Raw genomic sequence first — 6,028 nt, 5'->3', positions numbered from 1 at the left:
GATGACTGTATGCAAAGCACTTTTGACAATTTGTGAGAATAATGATGCCGGCTGATTGCTTCTAGCATCTCTAGATAATGATCAAGGACAAGCATGAGCCCCATGATAAAATTAACCAGCTTCTAGCGTCTCAGGATACAGTAAAGAAAGACAATGAACTCTGATAAAATTGACCAGGCTCCAGATACACATGCATACACAGGCTAAAGGGTTTTTGGTTGGTTGGTTGGTTGGTTGGTTGGTTGGTTGGTTGGTTGGTTGGTTGGTTGGTTGGTTGTCTTTTCAAGACAGGGTTTCTCTGTTACTTTGGAGGCTGTCCTGGAACTAGCTCTTGTACACCGGGCTGGTCTTGAACTCAGAGATCCACCTGCCTCTGCCTCCCTAGTGCTGGGACTAAAGGCATGCATCATCACTGCCCTGCCAGTCTAAAGGTTTCTAAATGTGCCCTGAAAGAGAATCTTCTCCAAAAGTCACAATAGCTCTTTTCAGAAAATCAAACCCAAACCCTCAGTAAGATTGGCCGAATTAAAATGAAAATTCAAGCCACAGCCTTGGAGGCTGTCAGCAGTTAAATATACTGACTGGTAAGGATCGGGATGCTGTCATAGGATACAGACCCATGGAAGACCCTGCTGAGGCTGGAGACTTGAAATTCCCAGATTCTCAAGGCTTTATCTCACCTCAGGAAGAAGTCTCCACCCTCTTGCCCAGTCCCTGAAGTATTGCTCTCCCAGCCTTTTTTTTTTTTTTTTTTTTTTTTTTTTTTGGTTTTTCGAGACAGGGTTTCTCTGTATTGTTTTGGAGACTGTCCTGGAACTAGCTCTGTAGACCAGGCTGGCCTCGAACTCACAGAGACCCACCTGCCTCTGCTTCCCAAGTGCTGGGATTAAAGGCGTGCGCCACCAACGCCCGGCTCACTCTCCCAGCCTTTGCCTGCGGAAATTAATCCTTCATTGTCTGCCTAACTAATGGCGACTTTCCTTGAAGGAGATGCCAGACAAGACAATCTGATGTCACTGAGGGTCCACCAACAGTTGTCTCTAGACTTATAACCAGACTTAAGGCTAAGCAGGTTCCTGGAGGGGAGGCAGAAAGTGTAGTCCGTGAGTAGGTGTGCTACACCACTAAGGAGCTTAGTGAGTTTTCCAATTCATTCAAGCAAAAGTCTGGAGAAAATGTGTGAGAATGGATTTTTTTAAGGGTGTGGGATAGTGGGGAAGGAACATAAAACAAGGTCAGGCTGATTTTATTGATATGGGTCCACTAAGTGGAGATTCTAGGTTTAATATGGAAGTTTGCACAGTTAAAAATGATGTTAAGGAGAGATGCCTCAGCGGTTAAGAGCTCTAGCTGCTGTTCCAAAGATCGTGAATTCAATTCCCATGCAATCACATGATGGCACACAACCATTTGTAATGAGATCTGGTGCCCTCTTCTGGCTTGGAGGCATACATGCAGGCAGAACACAGTATACATAATAAATAAATTTTCTTAAAAAATTTTTTTAAGCTTCAAAATGGTTAGAGGGCACCAGCACATTTGAAGAACTTTGTCATAGCTCTTTTCCTTGTGCCAGACCTTAGGGTTGGAGATGCTGCTGCTCAGTTGGATAAACTAAATACAATAGATTAATTGGGCACCGAGTAAGGGCCAGGTGGCAACCCTGAACTACCAAAAGCGAGATGATTGTAGTAATGGCCACCATAGGCCAATATCCATAGTGGCCTGACCCATTAGTGGTCAGCACAGGAAAAGTGATTTTTATGGTGGCACGACTCCTACATACATTTGGCACTGGCTTATTAGTCGTGGTTTATCTAAGCATGAAATAATAAGTCTACTGAATTTTTTGTTTGCTATGTATAAGCAAATAAATTCTCACACAGATGAAAGAAAGATGTGTTGCTTTTGTTCCACCTTGCCCACTTAAGGCACCTGGTCAGTCTAATAAAGAGCTGAATGGCCAATAGCTAGGCAGGAGAGGGCTAGGCGGGCCCGGTGGGCAGAGAGTGAATAGGAGGAGAAATCCAGGCTGGAAAAGAATGAGAGAAGAGAGGAAGAGAGGATGAGGCAGATGCCTGGAGCCAGAAGCCTGGCAGCTGCCAGCCTGCAGACATGGAGTAAGACATAAGAAAGAAAAGATAAAAAGTCTGAGGTAAAATGAAGATAAAGATAAACAGGTTAAGTTAAAAGAGCTAGCCAGAAACGAGCCTAAGCTAGGCCAAGCATTCATAACTAATAGTAAGTCTCTGTGTCATGATTTGGGAGCTGGTTAGTGGCCCAAAAGGAAAAGCCTGGTGTACACAGATGCACACCTGTTTTGGTTTGGTTTTTCTCTAAAAATATTTATTCTGGGTCTGAAAAGTTGACTCAGCAATTAAAAGCACTGGCTGCTCTTCACAGAGGACCCAGGTTTGATTCCCAGCACCCATGTGGTAGTTTATAACCATCCATAACTCCAGCTTCAAAGAATCTAACGTCCTGACCTTCAAAGAATCTAATGTCCTGACCTTCAAGTGGAACTGAACCCACACATGGCGCAACACATAGGAACTACAGGCGAAAAGCTCACACACACAAAAATAAATAAGGAAATCTTGGAGACGTTTTTCATGAGGGATTATAAAGTCTTCTATGATTGAGCTTCTCTGGAGTCCCCTGTTTGAATATCCGGCTGTTTGGACTCTGTTAATTTAGTCTTCAACACTGTGTTCTGGCAATTTGATTTATGCTAGGGGAGAGTTTTTCAATTTTGTTTTCTAACTCCCTCTTGAAAGTTTTGCTACTATAATTTTAACTTTCAAGAACTACTTTCTCTCTGAATATTGCTTTTTACACCCACCTATTTTTTTAGTGTAGCATGTGAATAGCGTTTTTTTTTAACATTTTCCCCACTCCCCCTCTCCCCTCTCCTCTCCTCCCCCCACCCCCCCACCCCCGCCCCCTCAGTTTACTCAGGAGATCTTGTCTTTTTCCCCTTCCTAGGCAGATCCATGTATGTCTCTCTTAGGGTCCTCTTTGTTACCTAGCTTCTCTTCTCTGGGGTTGTGAACTGTAGGTTGGTTATCTAATATCCACTTATGAGTAAGTATATACCATGGTTTGTCTTTCTAGGTCTGGGTTTCCTCACTCAGGATAGTTTTTTTCTAGTTCCATTCATTTGCCTGAAAATTTCATGAGGTCATTGTTTTTTACTCCTGAGTAATACTCCATTGTGTAAATGTACCACAATTTCTCTATCCACTCTTCAGTTGAGGGGCATCTAGGTTGTCTCCAGGTTCTGGCTGTTACATATAATGCTGCTATGAACATAGCTGAGCAAGCATCTTTGTGGTATGATTGAGCAAAAGTGGTATTGCTGGCTCTTGAGGTAGATTGATTCCCAATTTTCTGAGAAATCACCATACTGATTTCCAAAGCCGTTGAACAAGTTTGTACTCCCACCAGCAATGGAGGAGTATTCCCATTACTCCATACCCTCTCCAGCATAAGCTGTCATCAGAATTTTTTATCTTGGCCATTCTGACAGTATATCCACATATTCTTGTATCATTGGTGCAATTTTATTTCATCACTGAGTATTAATGTATGTTTGAGGCATTCTCCTGTTTTTGCATGTCACTTGCCCTAGTTTGTTCATTTTTCCTTTTCCAAATGTGTGAACCTTTTCCCCAAGTATGTGGAGTTTGGTGATCTGTTTATATTTGAGGAGGAGGATTAGTAGGAGGAGGAGGAGGGGGAGGGAGGGAGGGAGGGAGGGAGGGAGGGAGGGAGGGAGGGAGGGAGGGAGGGAAGGAGAGAGAGACAGAGAGAAAGAGAGAGAGAGAGACAGAGAGAGAGGGGGGGAGAGGGAGATGCATTTGTCTCCCTGAGAACCCCTCAGTAGAGTACTTGGCAGGGCTCTGACACTTAACTGGGCACTTAATATCTGCAGGACTTACTCCTAAATGTGTCTGTTTTTCTAGAGAGGAGTTTCTGGGAAACATTTTTAGATCTAGGGTGGTGATTCTCAACCTGTATGACCCCTTGGTGTCAAACGACCCTTTCACAGGGGTTGCCTAAGGCCTTTGGAAAACACATATGAAAAAGCAAGAAAAACAATTTTATGGCTGGGGTTCACCACAACATGAGGAACCTGTTGATAAAGGGTCACACACAGCATTAGGAAGATAGAAAAACACTGTTCTAGGGAATTATAAATTTATTTATTGGTGATCTGGGTCTGAGGGCGCAAGCCTACTGCCTAGCCATTTGCTATGGAAGCTATAAATCCAGGCTTTGAATGGGGTCTCTTGACCCCGGTCCCTCACCCCAAGAACCTTCAGTTTCCGGCTGTTCATGGTCAGTCTCTGGGCATCTGTAGGCACGACAGGGAAAGGGGTCTACAGACCCAAAAGTTCCTATCTGTTTAGACAAGGTCTCACTCTGTGGCCCAGATTGGCCTCCTGCTTCGGACTCCTGAGCGCGGCTGGCATTACAGGTGTCGACTCCCATCCCCATTCCAAGGGCACTGGGTAAAGGCTTTGACTCATCCGCAGATGAGTGCTACCCAGGTCGTAGTCTTCATCCCCTGTAAACCTCCTGTGGGTCCTGGTCTCCCCATTAATGGTATCATCTCTGCTCTGCCTCACCAACAGTGCTTTGAGAGTTTCTAACCCTTAAACTGCAGAGCTGTCAGTTGCCCTGAGGGGAAGGGGGTGTGTGCCTGTTTGAATTCCTACATCAAAGTAAATTTCCCATAAATTAAAGATTCAAAGTTGAAAAATAGAACCATAGAGGCTGGGGGGGGGAATGAGAGGTGTGGGGGAGGGATAGTGTGGGTGTGGGTGGGGTGTGTGTAGGTGGGATGTATGTGGGTGGGGTGTGTGTATGTTTGTATGTGTGTGCGGGGGTGAGGGTGGGGGTGAGGGGTGGGATGTGTGCCTTTGTGTGTGTGATGTGTGTGTTTGTATGTGTGGGTGAGGGGTGAGGTGTGCTCAGATAGGAAAGCACTTGCCTTGCAATAAAGACTAAGCCATAGATAACTTTCTCTCTATAAACCCCCAGGAGTCTTTTAAAATATTTGACTTCCTTCCCCTTTTTTTCTTTTTATTTATTTATTTATTTATTTATTTATTTATTTATTTATATTTCATGTGCATTGGTGTTTTGTCATGGGTGTCAGGTTCCTTGGAACTGGAATTACAGACAGCTATGAGCTTCCATGTGGGTGCTAGGAATTGAACCTAAGTCCTCTGGAAGAGCAGTCAGTGCTCTTAACCACTGAGTCATTTCTCCAGCCCCTCCCCTTTTTTTCAATTAAAAAAATGTGTGTGTTTTAATTACTATTCTGTTGCTGTGATAATATACCATGAGAGATAGCTTGGTGGTTACAAGCACTGGCTGTTCTTCCAAAGGACACAGGTTCAGTTCCCAGCACCCATATGGAAGCTCAAAACTGTAACTCTGGTTTAGGGGATCCAACACCCTCACACAGACATGCTTGAAGTTGAAACACCAATGTATGTAAAATACAATATATGTAAAATACCAAGACAACGTATAGAAAGAAGGGTTTATTTGGGATTTTGATTTCAGAGGGTAAGTCTATCAGTCAGGGTTCTCTAGAGGAAAAAAACTTATAGAATGGATATATATATATGGAGAGAGAGAGAGAGAAAGGGAATTTATTAGCATGACTTACAGGCTGTGGTCCAGCTAATCCAACAATGGCTGTCTACCAATGGAAGATCCTAGAACCCGGTAGTTGTTCAGTCCATGCGGCTGGACGACTCAGCTGGTTTTCAGTGTACACTGGAATCCCTAAGAAGTTGGCTCTAATGCCAGTGAGGGGGTGGCTGTGCTAGCAAGAGTGGGAGCGAGAAGGCAAAGAGCGAGCTCCCTTCTGCGAGTCTTTACACAGGCTGCCAGCAGACGCTGTGTCCAGATTCAAGGTGGCTCTTCCCACCGCAAATGTTTAAGTAAGTAAAACCCGCTCACGGGTGCGCCCAGCCCTTCGGGTTTTAGTTCCAGGTTGACAGCCAAGAAG

The sequence above is a fragment of the Mesocricetus auratus genome, unplaced genomic scaffold (assembly GCF_017639785.1).
Source record: "Mesocricetus auratus isolate SY011 unplaced genomic scaffold, BCM_Maur_2.0 Super-Scaffold_100008, whole genome shotgun sequence".
Taxonomy (NCBI): Eukaryota; Metazoa; Chordata; class Mammalia; order Rodentia; family Cricetidae; genus Mesocricetus; species Mesocricetus auratus.
This window is presented reverse-complemented; position numbering follows the sequence as displayed.